General features: G+C 35.3%; 1 protein-coding gene across 2 annotated transcripts in view; it reads left to right on the plus strand.

The window, feature by feature from the left end:
* Positions 1-23,340, plus strand: part of Umad1 (UBAP1-MVB12-associated (UMA) domain containing 1) — a 165,638-nt gene that overhangs the window by 121,390 nt on the left and 20,908 nt on the right. The gene's annotated exons all lie outside the window — the stretch shown is intronic.

Raw genomic sequence — 23,340 nt, forward strand, 5'->3', positions numbered from 1 at the left:
TATTTTTAGAGCTGGATTATGAGATATTTTACATATCTATACAAAATACCATTTATTAAAAGCATCATATATATTTGGATAAGTATTTGTATTTTGTGAAATTGACAGTACTATAACATTCACTCCAGAAAAATCATGATTTCTTAGTACGTCTAGAAAGGTTGTTTGTTTCCTTTTCATTTCCTCCACTAAAAGAGTTTCGGATTTCCTTCAGAGATGAGTTGATTTAGTTAATAAAGTTTCTTCTACCTTATAGTTGGCCTATCTATGATCCTAAGACATCATCACCTAAAGTAGGTTTACTTAAAGAAATATCATTGACCTTTGTAACCATTAAAATTTTTTTTCTCAAGTTGTACTTTATGTAGTCTGTGCTTTAAAAGTCATTAGTAATTAACATAGTTCACTGTATTTTGGTGTATATACTATGAATTCCAGTTAAACCCATGTTTGGGCTTATTAAAGTCATTAAACTTTAGTACTTATAGGAAGCACTATAATTTGAACTAATTATCCAATTTGTAGATTTATCCACATCCTTCTGTTCCTTCTTTTTCTCATTACTCTTCTGGGTAGATTTTGATAGTAAATTGTAAGGACATTCTAGCTACTTACTGCCTACTTAGTCTAACAAACACAGAGGAGGCCCAATTTTGAGTTGTTGCCATCATGACTCATCTCCTAAGAGAATAAACAGTGCAAATACGTAGTTACTCTTCTACTGTGCCGTCTTGGAAAATGCTTAGAATCATGAAAACAGGAATTATATTAGCTGTCAATGAACTAGAAAACCTGTTGTTTTTTGTTTATGTAGGTATATTTTGTGAGTTGTGGATGTAATTATGAACATAATTTTTAAACTTTGAACTTTGTTTTTGCTGTTCAAGACTGAGGAGTATTTTTATTTACTCACTAGCCTAAAGATAATAAACTACAATCACAAAAAAACTCCCATGAAACCATAATTATATCTGTGTATTTATCCTGAGTGATAACTGATTCACATGTGTGTGGCGACACATAAAATAATAACTAACAGATGGTATATCTGCACAGTAGGATTTATAAAGATTATTATCAGTTGGTGGTATTGCAATAGTCCTGTGGTTATAATGACAGAAGACACAAAAATAATTTATAGGAATAAACTTTGGCATTAATACCCTCAACTTCTGTTAGCCAGAGTATCTTTTTGTATTTTTAATATAAATTTCTCATTGAAGAGTTAAGCCAGGAAATTTACAAGCAGTTGCAAAGTCCATAATTAAATCAGTAGAAAAAATAAAAACTGTTTTTCTAAAGTTGTTAAGTACATAATATTAGAATCTCTGAAGCATAAAGATATTTCTATCTATTTACAATGTTGAATGATTAAATCAGTTTAATAAATCTAACATCTCACATATTTTTCTTTTAGTAATTTTGAAATATACAGTGCATTTTTTGTTATAGCCACATTCTGTGTAATAGTCATTAAAGCTTATTTGTCTTTGTGTTTGGAACTTTGTACATTTTAGTCAAATCTTTCCTTTCACGTAAATCCCCTTCTCTCAGCCTAAAAGTAATTTTTGCAAAAAATTATGAAATATGCATGTTAGTAAAATGTATTCGGTTTTCTTCTTGTGTGTTTCACTTACCTTCTACATCCTAGGCTCCTACATCTCTAGGCAATTAATTTTCCTCACTTTTTATTTTAGATAGTTGTAAAATAATGAAAATATCTATGGCTTTCTTCATTCCGTATGATGTATACTCTGGTTACAACCCCTTAGGGAGCAGAATAAGATCATCCCATTAAAAATTGGGCTCTGTTGTCTACAAAAGAATTGTGGTTCCATGGTATAGGGGGAAAATGAATCAGGGTTACTCCCAAGAACAGTTTCAAACATAGAAAACACTCATCCAATGGATTTCAAGATTTCAGTTTAATTTTTTTAGTACTACATAAGTATATAAGTGTGTAAATTCAAAGTGTTGGTGGTACAAAGATGATTATGAAACTGTTTATTCTCACAAGATAGTCATAATCCAAATAGAGTTATAATGAATATTGATACCAAAGACAGTTTAAGTTAGTACAACTATTTTTGGAAAGCATCTTGGTAATAAGTATTAAGAGTATGAAGATGTTAATACATTTTGACAGTAAATCTACTTTTAATATTCTATTCTGAGAAAATAATATTTTATATTAACCAGTTTTATGTGCAGTAAAGATAGCATATTCAGAGTGGGATCTTTTACAGTTTTGTAACTGACATTGATGATGAACTTTTGATAAAATATAAAGATATTGACTTCTTAATTGAAGTTAGTCATATTTTATATATTATATTATACAATAGTATATAGGCACTAAAATTGCTTCTATGTAAAAATTAAGAAGGAAGATGATATAATACATAAAAATACCAAAAGTATTTGCACTTCAACTGATAAATAGGTTAAATCATTCTTTCCTGCATTTTGATTTTCCAGTTTGTTGGTGGTAATGTATCTGGTCTTGTAAATAATAGTAATATTGTAGCTGAGAAACCAATGTGTTCACTCAGTTATTTTTTCTTTATAGGAAGATTTTGTGTGATAATAAAACAGTGAAACAATTAATCTTCTATTGAAGATGATTTTCAAGAAGATATGTTGGCACTTCCTGCCTGGCTCATTTGGGTTTAAGATCTCTTAATTAGTTGATCACAGAGGCACCACATCTGATCACATTTTGTCAAAACATCTGTCCCCTGTCACCTAGGGATTTTCCAGCAGGGAGAAGAGTGAGGTGACTTGGAGGTTATTCTTCAGATCTCATGTGAAGTAGCATGGCTTAAACTTTTCTCATTAATTAACTCTAATGTCAAAAGGCATATCATTCCCTACCATCCCACCCCCACCAAAAAACTTCACAACACTTTGTGGAGTACTTGTTTGAACATTTATTTATGTTTAAATTTTCCTTCTGTTTATATGATGCTAAGACTCGAGTTTGGAGATATTAATTTCTACGTTTATAGTTACTTTTTAAAAAATATAACATTGCCAAGGAGTGCCAGGATCTTTGTTCCTTCTGTTTCTCTTAACATAAGCCTTTCAATTTTAAGATTTCTTTGAGAAATGGAGCATAGATTATTACCTTGTAATTCAAACAGTAAACTTTATTCTGTAATACATTTATCTCATCTGTATACTTTTTGAGAAGATTTTGTAGCATAGCAACCTTTATTTTCATTTTAATTGCTTGGCCACTTAATAGAGAAGAAAGTACACTTTTGCTGGACTCTTCTGCTCACTAAATGTATAATTTTGGACACTGCTAAGTTCTCCTCAACTTTGAGTCTTAGTTCATGAAATAGGAAAGTTAGATACTCTGTCTGAGATCTCTGCCTCCCCACAAAGCATGTCTGTTTTCCTCTTTGGAAATCAAATTGAAGTTTTACCACCAATGTACACCTCATCCCCGCACATTGCCCCGCCCACCTCCTGTGCTGGGGACCAAACTTAAGACCTCGTTTGTGCTGGACCCCAAATGCCAATCTTTATACTACTGCTTTGATTAGAGTGGGTCAAGATATAGGGATTTGCTGTATAATAGATTCTAGATACTAACTAATCAAGCTCTATGCTGATTAAGAAGTAATACTGTAGTAATCTTTACAGGTAAATTGTCAGACAATCAAAATTACTAAAATAATCATTGTTGTCACTAACAAAGGCTACATTGTGAGATGATAGATTCAACTACTTGTGATAAAGAATGAAAAACATTATTATTTGTTTGACTCTACAGATTCTTGGTACAGAATATTTATAAATTGTGGTGCTAGTGATCAAACAGGGTCTTATGCATATTAGTCAAGTGCTTTTCCATTGACTACACCCCCAGCCTAAGTCTATACACTCTTGAATTTTATGTTTGAACATCAGACTAATAATTATTTGTGCCAAACATTGTGAAGATGAATTATTCCAATTCCTGTGTATCAGAGTTCATAAAAATCTTTTCTGTAACTTTGTATTTTTGTTACCACTGCATCTGTTTCCTAATTTAAGTTTTACTGGAAAAAATTACAATTGAAAGTTCATAATTTTAGTGCTTTCTTCTGGCTTCCATTGGGGTTAACTAGCATCATTATGCTCATTCATCATACTGGTAGTCCTAAACATGTGAGGTGTGTGAGAGCTGCCTATTTCCATCCAAAATACACATATGGTATGGGTAAGGCAGCAATATAAGTTTTACGCAGTGTTTCTGCTCTTGTATACAATCTGTTGCTCAGCACCAATTATTCTTTGCCAGAAGCCTGCTAACCTGCTGCTTTTGTAGCTCTGCTTGGTGAAACTACATAGTTTAAAATGACCACTAAGATATTTATTTGACTTTGGAAATCTTTGTTTTGTTGAGGCTGACTACCTCATCTGCTGATTGATTGAAAATATGTCAAAGAATTGGAACCTTGCTATGCATTATGCATTGGAGCTAGATTCAATATATGTGCTAAATATATAAGCTTAGAAAGAAGGCTTAAAATGTGAACATACTACTGGCTTTTCACTTATCCAATCTTATCCTATCTCTGATTTAGAAATTATTATCTAAAAAATGTATTAAATGTTCTGCTTCTACTCAGGGTACTCACCTTGTTACTGTTTCTAGTTTTCAGTTTTGTAGAGTTGAAACCCACAAAATAAAAAATAACTTCCCTGTTTCCCATGGCTGTGTTTTTTTTTTTCTATCCCCTTTCTAGGTAGTAGCAAATGATCACTAGTTTGTCCTACTTTGGTTCATATTACAGTTGCAACTTCTTGAGACTGCATCAACAGAGTTTAGTTCAGTCACAGCCATATTGGTGATATCTTCACATACCTAGAGATTCCTTCTTTAGGAATGGAAAGGTAGCATGCTAATATGTGTTTGTTCTAATTGGCTTTATCTGGATATTCCACCTGTGTCTTTCCTAGAATTCTTTTAGTGATGATGCAAAAATATTCCAGCACAAATACAAAGGAAAAAATAAAATTTAATTAATTTCAGTTATATATGCTTTGGTTTTGCCTTTCCTCCAGATGGAGCAGGTGCCATTCCTTACTGACTTGGCGGGGATTTGTTGTTGTTTGATTATTGTTTTGTTTTTCTTTTTTATTGAACTTAGATGTTCTCACGACCCTGTTCAATAGCTGAGATTAATTCTCACTCATACAAGGACCACTTCAAGTCTGCTTTGGGATGGCATATTTTTAGGAACATACCTTCACACATCATCTTTTAATTTAGTTACATAATCATTGTGATAGTGAATTCATAGATTTTCCTTAAAACCAAAATGCATTCATGTATTACAATCTCCTAATACAAAACTAGTAGCAACTTAAATTTTCTTTCCCTTTTATGCCACTTCTTTGAGAGGGGAAAAAAGACTGACATAAAGTATTTATAAGAGCACTCCAGAAGTGGACCTGGATAGAAGTACTATTTATAAAAAGTCCATGAAAACTTCCCCAGAACCTTTTAACTAAAAAAGAATCCATGAAGGGTTTCATAACCCTACTACTTGAGTTGGGTTTCTGTCAGAAAATAGTTGGAAAAACAGACATTTCTTGGTTCATCAATATGTTCTGAGATTTATTGCTAGCTCAAGCCAGCCCATTGGAAGACTATATAAGTCTACTGCATTGCTGTGGTCCTGTGTAGATTGCCTTCCCTGAACTATTCATTAGTTTGACTGAATAATGGTGAGATGCTCTTGTGGAATATACTCTGGCACTTATTATGGAGGTATTACTAAGACATGGCTTGCCACATTCTACATTTTCCCCTGTGAGAAGTGCCTCTTACTTTCTTACTGTAAGGAAGTACTAACTGAAAAAAAATTATTTCTCCTAGAGGCAGTAGTTGCCTCTTTTTCTCACAGACTTTGTAGATATTGCACCTAATCATTTTTTCCATTTTATTTTGACTAGGTTGAAGCTCAGGTGTAAATTTACAGCTTACTTTCAGGAATTATTCAGGATCCAATAAAATATGTATATGCATACTTCATTTTCCTTTTACCTGATGTTCTGGCTTTTTTTTTCCCTGAAAGGATTTTTAACATTAACATGAATCCTTGTTAGCTGCTTCAGATTGACTTTGTAAAGGAAAGGGTTAAATATGCACATATGTATTTATGAAATGCTTACATTGAATCATTATACTTGTATTTACTGATGTATGTATGTATATTTTTTTGAGACAGGGTCTCACTATGTAACCTAGGTGGGCCTAGAACTCACTTTGTGGCAGAAGGCTGGCCCTTAAACCTCCATCCTCCTTCCTCTACCTCCCAAGTACTGGGGTTATAGGCATGTTCTACCATACCTATCTTGTTTTAATAAGCTGTAAGCAATATACATAACTTTCAATGCAGTTTTCTCTGCTCATCTTTCTTTAAAAACTGAAATTATATATACATTTATAAGTAAGTGTGTGTGTGTGTGTGTGTGTGTGTGTGTGTGTGTGTGTAGAATATAGATGTATTTTCTTTTTACTATGAGATTGTGTGTTACATTGGACACCTTACTTAATCATGCCTAAATCGGGTCTGGCTTATGGGTCACATTGACCTCCAGTCTAATACTTTCTCAGGTTCCTTCATGATTTGAAGATGCTGGTGAAAGGAGCCAGGTCATTGCCTGGATCCAGCTGCTTTCAGGCAAAACATACCCAGGAGTCTGCAATTCTGCCACATCAACCACTTTGTGGACTCCTTCTGCATGCACTAAATGAATTGATGTAGATATGCTTTTTAGATGGTTTATAAGTTGGGTTTCAGGTCAGTATGGAGGATATAATAAAACAAACTAGTTTACAAAGAAATTATCTTGGAAATGATGGGTTTTAATAATATTTATATACAATGTATTTATCTTTGGATATATACTGGGCATGCAGTAATTCAGTTGAAAGTTTCATATTAGAAGAAAATTATGGTTGATTCTTAAAATCTTGTCAAAGTAGGAAGGGAAGGACTGAATATTAGAAATTATGCACAGCTATGAGTTGGAGAACTGAAAGGAAATTGTTTTCTTTCCTATACAATAGGAAATGTAGTGCAAAGTGTTTGAAGAATTGCTTCAAGAGCTCAGGGATATCAAAGCCAGTGGCCTCTGTGCCTTTTTCCAATGGTTGCAGGATAGTTATTGCAGCTCCAGTCATCATCTCTATTTTCCAGGAAACAGAAAGACATCAAAAGGAGAACAGAAGTGGCTGTGTTTACAAAGTTTCCCCTTAAGTCTTGCCATATTGAGTCACACCCTCACGAGCCCCTAGTAGAAGAACCTGGTAAATATTTTCTTACTTGATACTTGATATCCCAAATAAAATCATAGCCTTACTAGTAAGGACAAAAGAGAAGAAGAATATAGAAGATTGCAGTCTCTAATAAAAGTAATCAATCTGTTTAGCTTTTAGGAAGCTTTATTTTTCCAGTAGTAGATACCAGTAGGGACAGAGGGACAAGTAGAGAGAAAGCAGTTGGTCATGACTGGATTATGTTTGTAGGCAAGAAGTCTGAGTATTCAAAGGTGAATGGGAAATGAAGAAAGGATAGTTATTTCATTTTTTACATCTCTAATAAGCTATTGTACTAGTAGACCTTTTACACATTTTATAAATCTCCTCAAATGTAGGCATCAGTGTTACTTACATATTTTAGAGAGGATGAAAGTAAGGCTCAAGAATATTAAAGGAGGGCTGGGAATATGGCCTAGTGGCAAGAGTGCTTGCCTCCTACACATGAAGCTCTCGGTTCAATTCCCCAGCACCACATATATGGAAAATGGCAAGAAGGGGCGCTGTGGCTCAGGTGGCAGAGTGATAGCCTTGAGCGGGAAGAAGCCAGGGACAGTGCTCAGGCCCTGAGTCCAAGGCCCAGGACTGGCCAAAAAAAAAAAAAAAAGAATATTAAAGGAGCAAGGTTTTATATTTGCACCTTACTGACCACAAAGCTTTTGCTTTGCAGTATACTATGTCCCTGCCTTCACTACAAAATGACCCTATTAAACCTGCTCTTTAACTTCATTTCTATTTTCAATAGTGCCCTGTGCCACTGAGATCTGTAATAATCACGTATTGACTTGGGTGGTGTGTGTGCAGAAATAAATTGAGCATTTTGCACAGGCTTGCTGCTATTGGTTACTAAAGATATAGAGAAGAATGATAGGCTTGGGGCTAGCATTTCTCTCTTACTGAGTTAGTAGTACCCATGCCTTCCTTAGAACAGAAGGAATGTGGCAAGGAACAGTGAATAATCTCAGACAGTCAAAATCCAGAATGGAATGCATACTGGAGTGGAACAGAAGGTTTTTTCAGTCAGTTTTTTTGATTCTCAATGCAGTTGATCATTTCTGCTTCTTCTGCCTATATCACTTATCTGTCTGTCCTTTCCTCTTGCAGCTGCATATTGCAGCTGCATGTTGTCTCTCACATGGCTTCTTGCAAAATGTTTTTGTAAAAGTTCCTAATCCCCCAATAGTACCTGTAGTCAGTCCATTCAGCCATAAATCTGGTCACGTGATTGCCCTAGTTTATAGCATCAGAGACTTTTTGTCATCTATTTTGATCATCATCTTTTTCATCTTTGCTAATATCCATGGCACTTCATGATCTGGTCCTGCTCCATGTCTGTTCCATGTCACTATAGAGAGTTGTATAACGTATTTTGACTATATGCCTTTTTCCTTAGTTCCTCCATGTAGTTTCTGCCCTTTTCCTGCAAAGCTGCCTTTATGCCACACCTGTTATATTTACTTGTCAAATTCCTGATTGCCCTTTAAATCTTTGCTCAAGTGTCTTTTCTCAATGCCATCTTTGTCTCATGTAGGCTGCACAAAGCTCTTTGTCAGCACCTTGTTTATGTTTGTTCTCTAGCTCTGTGCATCATGACCAGGAACATCAAGAAATGGAAATCTAGTTTGACTCATTGTTCCCTGTGTGTGGCATGTGTCAGCCACTCAATAAACATTGAGTATTTCATCTGTGCAAGCACATTTAGCATAGGCCAAATAAATTGCCTAGTTAATTGCTGCTAGCTCTGAGATTCTGTAACTTTGGACAAATTCTTTACTTTCCTATCAGTAGTCAGAGTTTATAAAATTACTCCATCTTGGGCAGGGAATATGGCCTAGTGGTAAAGTGCTCACCTCGTATACATGAAGCCCTGAGTTTGATTCCTCAGCACCACATATATAGAGAAAAAGCCAGAAGTTGCGCTGTGGCTCAAGTGGTAGAGTGCTAGCCTTGAACAAAAAGAAGCCTGGGACAGTGCTTAGGCCCTGAGTTCAAGCCCCAGGACTGGCAAAAAACAAAACAAAAAATTACTCCATCTCTCTGAAGTGAATAATTCTCACCAGTTTCTTCATAGCCTCAGTTAATATTCCTTTAATAATTCCTTTAGTATTCTTTTAATAATTCCTATTATGTTAACTTAAAGATAATTCTAATTCTTAAATTTTAAAGTGTCTTTTACCTCTGTCTGGTTTGATCTGCCACAGTTATCTTGTGTTCGTTATATATGGTATCATTATTAAATATTTAGATTTTTACTATATAACTCTTTTGACATCAATTCTTGACTTGAAGATGCATTTTAAATGGGAACCTGGGCACTATCCCTGAGCAAAATTTTGCTCAAGGCTAGCACTCTACCACTTGAGCCATAGCGTCACTTCCGTCTTTTTTAATGTAAGTGGTACTGAGGAATCAAATCAGGGACTTAATGCATGCTAAGCAAGCACCCGAGTACTAAGCCACATTCCCAGCCCTAAAATGGTATTTTAAATTGATTTAAAAATGGTTTTCTCATCTGGGCGCTGGTGGCTCACGCCTGTAATCCTAGCTACTCAGGAGGCTGAGATCTGAGGATTGATGTTCAAAGCCAGTCCTGGCAGGAAAGTCCTTGAGACTCTTATCTCCAATTAATTACCAGAAAAAATGGAAATGGTGCTGTGGCTCAAGTGGTAGGGTGCTAGCCTAGAGCTGAAATGCTCAGGTACAGCTCCCAGGCCCAGAGTTCAAGTGCCATGACTGACCCCTGTTTTTCTCTTACTTTTAAACAGTGATACTAAGGATCTTTTTGTGTGTGTTTTGCGCCATACAGTATTTCTTGCACAAAAATTAAGAACTTGACTGATAATCATCAAGGGATTTTCTTCAAACCATGAACTTATTGCCTTTCAAAGTTTATCCAGTTTTTTTTTTTTTTTTTTTTTTTTTGGCCAGTCCTGGGCCTTGGACTCAGGGCCTGAGCACTGTCCCTGGCTTCCTTTTTGCTCAAGGCTAGCACTCTGCCACTTGAGCCACAGCGCCGCTTCTGGCCGTTTTCTGTATATGTGGTGCTGGGGAATCGAACCTAGGGCCTCGTGTATCCGAGGCAGGCACTCTTGCCACTAGGCTATATCCCCAGCCCCAGTTTTTAATATATCACATAATGTTTATATGCAACGGTTGCTTATATTATGTTTTATCTGAAAAGTACACATAACTATTGGAAAAATATTCACAAAATTTTGAAGGCAACATACTATGGTTTCTTTCCCTTTTTTTGATGGGGGCAGTATTGTGGTTGGAACTCAGTCTCATGCTTGCTCATTAGGTGCTCTACCACTTCAGCCATACCTACAGTCTTACAATGTGATTTCTGTGGGGGCATGTGTAGGTATTTAATGAGTGCTAGAACTCTACAGAAATAACACTCGACACAAAGGTCATTGGGCCAGTTTGAAAAGAGGAAGGCATATTTAGTTGGATAATAAGTTATTTTATCACAAGAACATTGATGACTTTTTCATTTTGTCATCTCCTAATTAAAACCTGTTTGGCTGAGTACATTTCTTTTTGAACAGTGTCCTCACTTCCCTCATTTTATTTTCCCTCCTAACCCTCCACTCCCAGTAGTTGTTTAGTTCATTTTCAACATAGTGTCTAGTGAGTAGTGCTTTTCAATTTTATGAATAACAGCTCCTTTATCTTAGGCTGATATGTGTATGCAATCCCATCCTATAAGTAGCCTCAGTGTATATCTGTGCCTTAATAAGGATAAGGTTCTGGTAATGAAAATAAGCTTTAAGTACATAAAAAATAACTGCAATGCTTTAGTGCAAATGTAGCATAATTCCCAGGTTGAATGATTGGAATTCTCACTTCTTTGTCCTAGATTCCAATACCACTCTTACCCTCTCTTTTCTAGCAATCAATTAATGACATAGTAGTAAGAACCCATTAAACATGCAAACCTTTTTGCATTTTTTAAATATATATCATGCTTTGTTCAAATTAAGTAGTAGGTCTTTAGGAAAAAAAATGTTCCTGTATTCTTTTATGCTTCTTTATTTGATTGTTGTAATACTTATAATCTACAATTAATATTATTTATTATTTCCTAAAAGGATTCATATTCTGTTTCATTAATGAGGAACTACTCTTTGTCACTGTTTTAAACAAGATACAGTTTTTAAAGGATAAGGCCCGAATATAACATAGTAGGCATTTATTTTCACATTTTTATATTGTGCCTTGTAATTCTCTCATATGTAGTTAAAAACTTTTACTTAATGTATAAAGGGAACCCAATTGCCACAAAAACTAAATACACTTTAATTTGGCTAACTTTTTCACCTTAAGATATCAGACATTACTAGGATTCCCAAATTTAGCAAATAAGAACTACAGGATGTCCCTTTAAATTTGAATTAAAATAACATTTTTAGTACAAGTTTATCTCATGTAATAAGTAGTTCACATTTAGACCAAAAAGTTATCTGTATTTGGTCGGGAAATCCTAGGAGCTCTTCTGAGTCAGGTAAATAAATGTTAAGCTGGGCTCTTCTATGCTGTGCTGTTTGTTCTTCTTACCCCACCCAGTACTTAAGAGGTAATATTGTAAGTCCAAAGTGCTGCACGTCTGCTTTCTCATTTGTACATATTGTTGGGGAGACAGGAAGGAAGGGCAGGCTCTTTTCTCATCTTGCCTTCTTTTCATTTTTAAAAAATAAAGGGAAATGCTTTCTTATGAAGTAATAATTTTGATGCTTAGAGTGAAGAATATAACTTCAGCAAAAAGCCTTTTTTCACATGCCCCTAATTTTGGATCATTTAGCATGAAAATCCAAACAGTATAATCACAGATTTAAAATATTTAAGAGTGAATTCAGAGAGCAGATGCATATCCAGTGTGCTTTATAAACAATGTTGATGACAAGTGGTTAAGAAGTGACTTGTCTATAAAACAAATTCTGCCATCCAAATGAAAGTTTTTAGCTTCCTTTGGCTGGCCCTCCCATCCCCCATTCCTTTTACCTTTCCTCCACTTTTCATCATGAGAGCACCCTGTGTAACTTGTATCACTACAGTATTAACTCTTACCTCACTCCTTTCCAAATCTACTATCAGTAAAAAGTTTTTGAGTAAAGTTTATCATGCCTCTGGCATACCTTCATAACCACTTATCAGATGAAGTCAAGCTGATTAGGATGGCATTCTATATCCTTCCTGGTCTGGTATGACCTAATTCCCCCATCTGTTAACTTCTTCCTCAGTGCTAACAATGCTGTAGCAACCACAAATATTTGTAATTATCAAACATTTATATCTTCAACTTTCTATGCATTGTTTCCTCTGACTGAAACATATAGTCAGTCTGATCTCCTTTGTAAAATCCTGTTTAGGTATCATTTCCTCTGTGAATCTTTCTTGGCCACCCTTCATCATCCTTGAGTTAATTCTGCTCTCCTACTTCAGCTTACATTTATGATATCATACATTAGAGTGTGTTGTTGAAGTTTGTTTACAGGTCTGTCTCCTGGGGAAGTCTGGAAGATTTCTGAATGTAGGATATTACTGAAACAATCACTTTAAGACTCTGATATATACCATAGAATCTCACAAATAGAAATCATTACTTTTCTCAGACATTTACATTTTAACAAAAGCTTTCAGTTCTTGTCTGTAACACAGACAAGAATGTTATGCTTTATAGTACCAGAAGAAAAAGGTGTTTTTGAAGATCCCAAGCAACTTGTAATTACCCCTTAAATAATATGGCATTTCCATGTAATATATGCATATATAGGTGAAATCAGAAAATATAGTTAATTGCAAATAATGGACAATCCTGGACTAGTAACTTAAACCATGTTTTTCTTCACCTAAAAAGTCCTAAAATAGCCAGCTCAAATCTGGTATAATGAGTCACTCCATGATACTATTGTCTTACTTCACAACCTTTAATGTGTGACTTCCATGTACCAGATTGCCTTTTAAAAAATTATTGTCAAGGTGATGTACAGAGGAGTTACAGTTACATATGTAAGTTAGTGAGAACATTTCTTGTCAAACTTGTTATCTCCTCCCTCATTTTTCTCCTAACTTCCCTCCTCCCCAGCCTCCCACACCCAGTTGTACAGTTAGTTTACAACATATTGTATTGTAAGTATTGCTGTTTCATTGTCTCACCATTTTTATGTTTCCCTTTCTCTTCCCTAATTTAGACAAACATGTATATGATACTCAGGGTATCAAAATCAAAAACAGTGGCAACAGGGGCTAAACCGTAAGGAAGATAAACAAAAGAAAAAAAATAATTTCACATGGTATGTTAAAAAAGACAACAACGATAAACCACTTGTTTCCATAAATTGGAGTTCATTTCGCTTAGCATCACCTTATGTTCATATGTACATAGATATTGAGTTGTTGTGATCTTCTGCTAGTACTATCCTAGACATATACTAATTATTACCAGTGAGGGAAATCATGGAGTCTATGTTTCCTTGGGTCTGGCTCACTTCACTTAGTATGATTTTTTTTCCAGGTCTTTCAATTTCCTTATGAATGGGACAATGCCATTCTTTCTGATAGAAGTATAGCATTCCATTGTGTATATATATCACAATTTTTTGATCCATTAATCTACTGAAGGTTATTTGAGTTGGTTCCATAAGTTAGCTATGATAAATATTGCTACAATGAACATGGTTGTGCTGGTAGCTTTAGTATGGCTTTGTTTGTGTCCTTTGGGTAAATACCCAATAGTGGGGTTGCAAAGTCGTAAGGAAGCTCTATCTTTAGCCTTTTGAGGAACCTCCATACTGTTTCCAGAGTGGTTGAACAAGTTTGCACTCTCACCAATGGTGTAGTAGTATTCCCTTTTGGCCACATCCCCACCAGCATCTGTTGTTATTAGTTTTCTCAATGTTGTTTTTATATGCCTTTCTTTAATGACCAAGGATGTTGAGCACTTCTTCATGTGTGTCTTGGCCATTCTCATTTCTTCTTCAGAGAAGTCTCTTAAGTCATTAGCCCACTTATTAATGGGGCAATTGTTTCTCTGAGGATTTGTTTTGAGGGAACTTAATTTTTTTAGTTCTAAGTATATTTTAGATATTAGGCCTTTGTCTGTTGTATGGCCATTGAAGATCTTCTCCCAACCAGATTGCCTTTTGATTAAAAGATGGCTGTTAGAAATCCAACCCCAGCAAAAGGGGAAGGAGCAAAAACTTCCTCACTTTAAGTGATTTTTTTTCCCAAAAGCTCTATTAATGCTTTTATTTTCTATCAACAAGGAAAGCTGGGAAATGGTACCTTAGGCATATTTTATTCTGTCACGATCCTTACTTGTAATTAAGGGGAAAGTGCTTTAATATGCCACTAGTAGTCTTAGAACCACTCAAAATGGGACACATTTAGATCTTGTCTTTATGAAATTATTTAGTTTGTATTATTTGGAACTAATATTGGAATATTTATTTTTATCAGTTGTGGGCCTTGAACTTAGGGCCTGGGTGCTGTTTCTGAGCTTTTCTGCTCAAGGCTAGCACTCTACCACTTTGAGTCACAAATCCACTTCCAGTTTTCTGGTGGTTAATTGAAGGTAAGTGGCTCATGGACTTTCTTGCCCAGGCTAGCTTCAAACCATAATCTTCAGATCTCAGCCTCCTGGGTAGCTAGGATTACAGGCATAAGCCACCCGAGCTCGGTTAAACTTGTATTATAAAAGAATATTCCTTAAGTTACAATTGTTCTATCAAATTATAAGGAATTATAAGACTATTCAGAAAATATTTATAGTGTACCCACTATTTACATAATGCTATGATCAGTAGCCAAGGAGACGGAGGGATTATTTTTAGCTATTGATTATTTTTGTTTTGTTTTGGTTTTTTGCCAGTCATGGGCCTTGGACTCAGGGCCTAAGCACTGTCCCTGGCTTCTTTTTGCTCAAGGCTAGCACTCTGCCACTTGAGCCACAGCGCCACTTCTGGCCATTTTCTATATATGTGGTGCTGGGGAATCGAACCCAGGGCTTCATGTATACGAGGCAAGCACTCTTGCCAGTAGGCCATATTCCCAGCTAGCTATTGATTATTTTATTCATGGTTTATTGTCTAGACATATGCACATGAAAATTCAAAAAATAGAATATCAGATCCGGGAAGGTGGCTTAGGGGTAGAGCACTTGCCTAGCATGCATGAAGCCCAGGGTTCAATTCCTCAGTACCACATACACAGTAAAAGCTGTAAATGGTACTGTGGCTCAAGTGGTAGACTAGCATTAGCTTTGAGTAAAAGAAGCTCAAGTATAGTATCCAGGCCATGAGTTCAAGCCCCAGAACTGTCAAAAAGAAGGAAAAGGAGTATCATACAGATTGGCATATTTATATGATATGACATACCCATATAGACAGTAGAGTAAAAATGAAATCATGTTTAGCATAAACAAGAGTAGTTTGTATTCTGTAGGATAAGTTCAGAATACAGGGGATGATCACTGTAGCTGCAGTGAATAAAAAAGGCCTGTAACGGTAAAGAAATGAATAGAGGCTGGGATGTAGCTCAGTGACAAAGCACTTGCCTAGCAAGTGCAATGTCCTGGATTCGATCCCCAGTGCCAAAAAAGAAAAGAAATGAATAGATTTGCCAGACAAGCAAAATAACAAGTTAGTCACTCCACATTCAACTTGTATCATGTTATTTTAGGATATTAATATTAAAATATTTTAGTATTTAAGGTACTATTTGGATTTTAGTATGTAATAGGTTCTTATTTAAACTAATATTTATTAAAGAGAAAATTCAAGACATTATTAGTCATGTAAAACTGATTTTACTTGCAAACCGAAAGGTAACTTTTAAGAAAATTCCATGCTATTAATTTTTTAAATGTACCAGTAACAAGAAATAATACTAAACCTAAATCAGATCAGTGAAGAAAATGAGTATTTTGTGACTAGTCATTGTAAAGGGTATATTTGATTCAGTGACATGTTGTTTAAGACAAAGATGATTCAACATTCAGTAGACAGTTTTGACTCTTAATGTTAATCAGCAACAAACTGCAATTTGTATGTTTATAAAGTTGAAAATATATAAACATATTTAATAGTTTCTCTTCTATGCCATTTATAGAATCAGTTATTGACCAAAACAAAAACAAAACAAAACAGATGACTTGGGGAAGGGGTGATTTTTTTGTTTAAAGAGCCATTGCAAGGGCATTTTCAAAGACTGTTTTCTTTAAATGTGTCAAGTTATTGGATAATGTTCAAAAAGTTATGGAATAAATGAGACTTTGCCATTCAACATTGCTATTCTTGGTTGGGAAAATACTGATAAGAACTTTTCATCATATTGAAAATATTTGCACTGAATTCATTTGAGTTTACAAGTGAGCATTTCAACAGTGAAAGGATTTTTTTGAGAGTAGTTACCTGTTTAAATGAGAAATTAAGATAGAACCCCTGGTGTTCTGGGTCTGGTATTCAGTAATAATAATGAAGATTGCTAAGTATTGATCTTCTGTGGTTAAGTACTGTGTTAAATGTACTATATGCACATTATTGTTTAATTCTCCCAATGTTATAGTTGAGAAAACTGATGGTCAAAAGATTAAAATGACTTGTACAAGTTACATATCTTATGTATGCTTCAAACTCAAATCAAATGGGCTTGATCCAAACATTTAACTGCTACATTACTGAAGTAGAGTTAGGTGGAGGGGATATAGCTCTATCTCAGGCTTTTCAGAGTTCTGGTACTTGGCTCAACCTACTTCAGGCCTAAGAAACTACATCCCTGATGTTCTCTGGGTTAACACACACACATGTGCTTACATGTGCAGAGGTTAAGTGGCTGCCACCAAGGGCTTTGATGCAGAAAAGAAGGCTGATAGCCGCTGACTTGTCTTGCCCTCCACCTTGTCATTTATTTTTCAACCTGTCCCCAGTTGCTCACCACTCATAATGCTCTCCTGTATCTGGCTCCCAAGCATTCCTCCTGTTTCTGTGCTACTTGTACAACCAGCTGTTCTGTCCATCTCTGAAGAAACACTGCTAAGGGATAAGACTAAATTAGGACAAAAAAAATTGATTGTCCCTTAGTCTTTAAGACTTGAATTCTGTAATGTTAACTTTAAACAGAGTAGATTTTTAAAAATCAGTGGTTTTCATCCAAAATACAGTGGAACACAATTATAAGGGATATAATTTCTAATTATATAGATGGACCATATCATTATGTCACTTTCTAAGGAAATGTTATGAAGAAAATCTTGCAATATCTCCCAAGCATTTTTTCTCATAAATTTTTTTGTTGTAGCAGTTTCTAGCTCTAGCTTTAATAGAGACTTGGTCATAGATTTAGCATCTTTTTCATAGCAAATTTGGAGACAGGGTGAATCATTTAGAAAGTAGATCTTTCCTGATGAACATTTTGAATTGTTGTCGACTAAAGAACAGCAATCACTTGCACATTTGCATTCCACAGATAACCCAGTGCTAACAGCAGTAACTGTCTGTAGATTTAGGAAACATATGATTTGTTTGACTTAATATTTTTTTAATTTATTCATTCTGCAAGAAAATTTTAAGCATCTACCTCGATCATATTTTGTATTCTTCCTGGCAATGTGAGAGGATAGAATGTAAGATAGAATATAAGATGCACAAATCATTTGAATCTCTGGCAATGAATGAAATCTCATCTTTTTAAAAATATAAATAGGAAAGGAAAGTGTTAAAACCTCAGCTAGAATGTAACCGTATTTAACCTCAAATCATGGGTGAAGTAGCAAATTTAATTAATTTTGAAGAATGATATATTTCATATTTGGATATAATGTTGGATTCAATGCACTTTTTAAAAAATATTTTATCTTTTTTATAAATAATTATTTGTAATATAAAGGTACAATATTTGTTCATTTTACTAACAATAGCCCCAACAAAGCATTGGAAAAAAATATATAATAAAAGCTTTCCTGGATGTCTTTTAGTCATGTTAGATTTTTTTTTTCGTTTTCATTATTATTTTTTTCTTTATTGTCCAAGTATGGTACAGGGGGGTTACAGATTCATATGAAAGGTAGTGAGTACATTTCTTGTTCTACTTGTTACCTCCTCCCTCATGTCCCCCTTTCCCTCTTCCCCTTCCCCTTTTCCCCCAAGAGTTGTGCAGTTGGTATACACCAAATGGTTTTGTAAGTGTTGCTTTTTGAATGGTTTGTCTTTTTGTTCTTTGTCTCTGGATTTTGGTATTCCTTCTCCCTTCCCCAGTTTTAATGCCCATATAAACAGTTTCCAGGGTACTCAGATGAGATACAGTGGTAGCGAGGGTGCAACCACAGGAAGGGAATACATGAGAAACTAAACAAACCAATCAAACAAACAGACAAGGAAAAAGAGAGGGAAAAAAAGTACGAGTTCACATGGCATGTTGAAAATAATTACAACAGTGGTATAACTCTTGTTTCCATAACATGGAGTTCATTTCACTTGGCATCATCTTATGTGATCATATGGGTGTAGCTATTGGGGTATTTTGATCTTCTACCATAGTCATGTTAGATTTAAAGTCAGGTACCCTCTAGCCATAAGACGACTCATCTTTTCCTTGCATTTTATTATTTGCTATACTGTCAGAGTCTCATGTTTGTTCTCTCCTTTACTCCCATGCCGGGACCAGGGATCAGGACCTTATCATTTCTCATGTGATAGATTATTACAGAGCCTCCTGAAAGATTTTTCTTCCTCTCAACTTTCAACTTTTTGGTTTATTTTTGCACTATTCTAAGCGTTTTCTACTTCAGGGGAGAAAAAGTTGTACTATCTTTTTCCTCTATGTCTCTTACACAATATGGCCACAAAAATATTTCTTTAATTCTAAAACATAAACCAAGAACTAGAACTACAGCTCACTTGTAGAGTGCTTGCTTAGCACACACAAAACCCTAGGTTTAATCCCCAGTTATTGAATGCCATGGAGAGAAAGAAGTAGGAGAGAGATAACATTAAGATATATAAAGATACCCTATGTTTGATTTTGATTAAGATAATATGATAAGGTTAGGCAAAAATACTAATGATAAGCTTATGCACTTACTAATGCTTTGCAATAGATTAGATTTTTTTTTATATTTCAGTATAAATTGGAAACCCTTGACTAGCAATTCAATGTAAGTCCATCATTAGTTTTCTTTATACTCCCTTACCTCTTGTCTTCACATTCAAAAGGTCCACACCTCACAGCTGCTAAGCTAGGATGTTATAAATAACCACCTCTTACAAATTTTTTAAGATGTCTTTCATGGATGATGTAGTATATAATTCTCTGTATCTTTTAAAATTATCTCATTTACCATAGAGTCAAATGAAGGACAAAGTTTTACTTACTAGTTTAATTCTTGAGAGTCTCTATTCTCCCCTCCCCTGTATTTTGAATAAAAGAAGTCAAAATGGTCTGTAAATCACAGGCTAGTTTTCACTGTTCTGAAATTAGATTACTTAGTTTTGTGTTGCTTTTGAACTCATTTCTGCTGATTATGTGAACCAGGCCTCTTTGGTGACCTGAGCCACTGTTGAGAGCCAGGGGCTTGGAGCTTTGTAACAATTACCTAACTTTATTATATTCCTCATTGACACCATTGGGATAATCATCTTTTATACCTCATGAGGGTATTGTGAAATTAATTAATGTTTGTAAAGTGTTTTCAGGATCACTGATGAAAGGTATTAATTTGTAAGCATGTAGTATTATTATAATTATTAGTAGTAATAGGGATGGTTGTTTAATGCAAATTTTCTTCTAAGTGTAATGTCATATTTTCAAAGGACAACCTCTTTCTTTACAGCCAGATGTGGATACAATTAATCCTTTACCCTTTATTTTGAAGATACAATTAGCCAATTGTATGTGCAATTAAACATGTATGCAGTTTTTTCCTGAACAACTAATTACAGCCTGAGTAAAAGTCCTTTTGAAAATGCTGCTCTTTTGAATCTTGACTGTCCCTATCTTTGCAATAAGCAATTTGTGCTAGGCACATTTTGAGGTTGGGGAGCCTCCTGGATATTGAAGAATTGCTTTTGTGGTTACTGAAGAAAGATTTTATGTTCTTGAAGCCTTAGCTTTGTATTTTGTCATCACATCTAAAAGATCTTTTGCATGGTTCTAGTTTCAACGGTTTTATTGATTTTTCTCAATCTTGACATACAGCTGAAAGATTTTTCACTGACTGCATTTTGTGAAACAGGTTTTTCTTTTTGTGATTCTTTTTCTTCCTAAAAACCTCATTTCCTTTCTGTTTCTTAATTCAAACATGTTGTTTCATATTCCCTGTACCCACTGCAATGCAAAAGGAACAGATGAGTACTTATTCTTTTGTCTCAGATGTAGCCCAGGAACACTATTTTTTTTCAAAGAGAAATTTAATCACTATAATATAACTTGTATTTGTATGAAAGATTGAAACAAAAATGAAGAGATCAGGAAGATTGTGCTATAGCTATTTGTCTCCACTGGTATCCTAAGTAAAAGGAGAAAGTTATTATTTTAATTGGTAAGTTCAGTGACAGCCTCCTTTAAGATAGCTTCTCTAACAATTATTTGCACTAGTGGTCTTTGAGCCCCACATTTATATACAGAACCACCAAGGGAGATTTTGAGATAAGCCAAGTGCAGTTGTTATTCTCTAAGAACCTGAAGTCTATAGACTACAGTGAGTAGTTGACTCCAGACTCACATTGATCAAGGACATCAAAAAAGCTTCTTAAGCTGTATTATAAAGCTATCATAATAAAAACAGCTTGGTATTGGCACCGGAACAGGCCTAAAGCCCAATGGAAAGAATTGAAGACCCAGAAATGAACCCACAGAACTATGCCTACTTAATCTTTGATAAAGGAGCTTAAAAAATAGGATGGAAGAAAGATAGCCTCTTTAACAAATGGTGCTGGCAAAGCTGGTTCAACACATGCAACAAACTAAAACTAGATCCTTATATATCACCCTGCACCAAAATCAATTCCAAATGGATTAAAGACCTCGAAATCAAAACAGACACCCTGAAAACACTAAAGGAAGGAGTAGGAAAAACACTTGGGCTCCTTGGCACAGGACGGAACTTCCTTAACAAAGACCCAGAAATGCGACAAACCAAAGAAAGGTTGGACAAATGGGACTGCATCAAACTGCAGACCTTCTGCAGGACATAGCTCGCAAGATAAACAGAAAGCCCAGAGATTGCGAAAAGATCTTTACCGGCCATACAATGGACAAAGGCCTCATATCTAAAATATATGCAGAATTAAAAAAATTAAATTCTTCCAAAACAAAACTGCAAAGAACCAATAGCCCCCTCAACAAGTGGGCTAAAGACTTAGAGACTTCTCTGATGAGGAAATGAGAATGGCCAAGAAACATATGAAAAAGTGCTCTACATCACTGGCCATAAAAGAAATGCAAATCAAAACAACATTGAGATTCTATCTCACCCCAGTAAGAATGTCCTATATCAAGAAAACTAATAATAATAAATGTTGGAGGGGATGTGGCCAAAAGGGAACCCTACTTCATTGTTGATGGGAATGTAAACTTGTTCAGCCACTCTGGAAAGCAGTATGGAGATTCCTCAGAAGGCTAAACATAGAGCTCCCCTATGACCCAGCAGCCCCACTTTTGGGCATCGACCCAAAGACCACAAACATAATCACACTAAAGCCACCAGCACAACAGTGTTCATCGCAGCACAATTTGTCATAGCTAGAATCTGGAACCAACCCAGATGCTCCTCAGTAGACGAATGGATCAGGAAAATGTGGCACATATACACAATGGAATTTTATGCCTCTATCAGAAAGAATGACATTGCCCCATTTGTAAGGAAATGGAAGGACTTGGAAAAAATTATACTAAGTGAAGAGAGCCAACCCAAAGAAACATGCACTCTATGGTCTCCCTCATAGGGAATAATTAGCACAGGTTTAAGGTAATCAAAGCAGAGGACCACAAGAGCCTAATAGCTTTGCTCCTATGAACACATAAGATGATGCTAAGTGAAATGAACTCCATGTTATGGAAATGACTGTTATATCACTGTTGTAATCACTTTCAACATGTCATGTGAAACTATAGCTTGTATTGTTGATGAGCCTCTTGTATCCCCATCCTGTGGTTGTCCCGTGCTATCACTGTATCTCATCTGAGTACACTGGATACTGTATATTTTGGTATTAGAACTAGGGAAGTGAAAGGGAATACCAAAATCGAGAGACAAAGGATAAAAAGACAAACGACTCCAAAAGCAATACTTGCAAAACCATTTGGTGTAAACCAACTGAACAACTCATGGGGGGAGAGGGAAAAGGGGAGGGGGGATGTGAGAATGAGGGAGGAGGCAACAAATAGTACAAGAAATGTACCCAAGGCCTAATGTATGAAACTGTAACCTCACTGTACATCATGTACAATAAATTAAATAAAAGAAGAAAGGACCCAAAAGATAGGTCAACTTTTGACAGTAAAATTTTGTAGAAATAAGGGAACATTTTTGGTCAGTAGAAAGTGCAGAGCTATTAAAACATTGGCAGATTCAAGTTACCTTCTAAAGGGAGTTATAGGGGAAGAAATATTTTTGTTGTTATTAATTTACTTTATTATTATTGTTATTGAGGTGATGTACAGAGGGATTACAATTACATGATTCAAGTTATGGGTACATTTCCTTTCATACAGAGTCTTCCATTCCCTCATTTTCTTCCAGTCTCTCCCTCCTGTCTCCACCCACAAATTGTATAGTTCACTTTCATCAGTGTCCAGTGAGTTCCACTGCTGCACTTTTTCACCTTTTATTCCTCAAGTTCTGTACCCTTCTCCCAGCCATTCCAGTGATGTACGCTTGAATATACCATGCATAAGGTAAAGAAGACAGAAGCATCCAAAACTAAAAACTGGAAGAAAAAAATGAGGTCTCTTGGAGTTCATTTTAATATGTATATTATTTTATATAAATATACAAACACTTAGCCAATGTGTTTCTCTCT

The sequence above is a fragment of the Perognathus longimembris genome, chromosome 2 (assembly GCF_023159225.1).
Source record: "Perognathus longimembris pacificus isolate PPM17 chromosome 2, ASM2315922v1, whole genome shotgun sequence".
Taxonomy (NCBI): domain Eukaryota; kingdom Metazoa; phylum Chordata; class Mammalia; order Rodentia; family Heteromyidae; genus Perognathus; species Perognathus longimembris.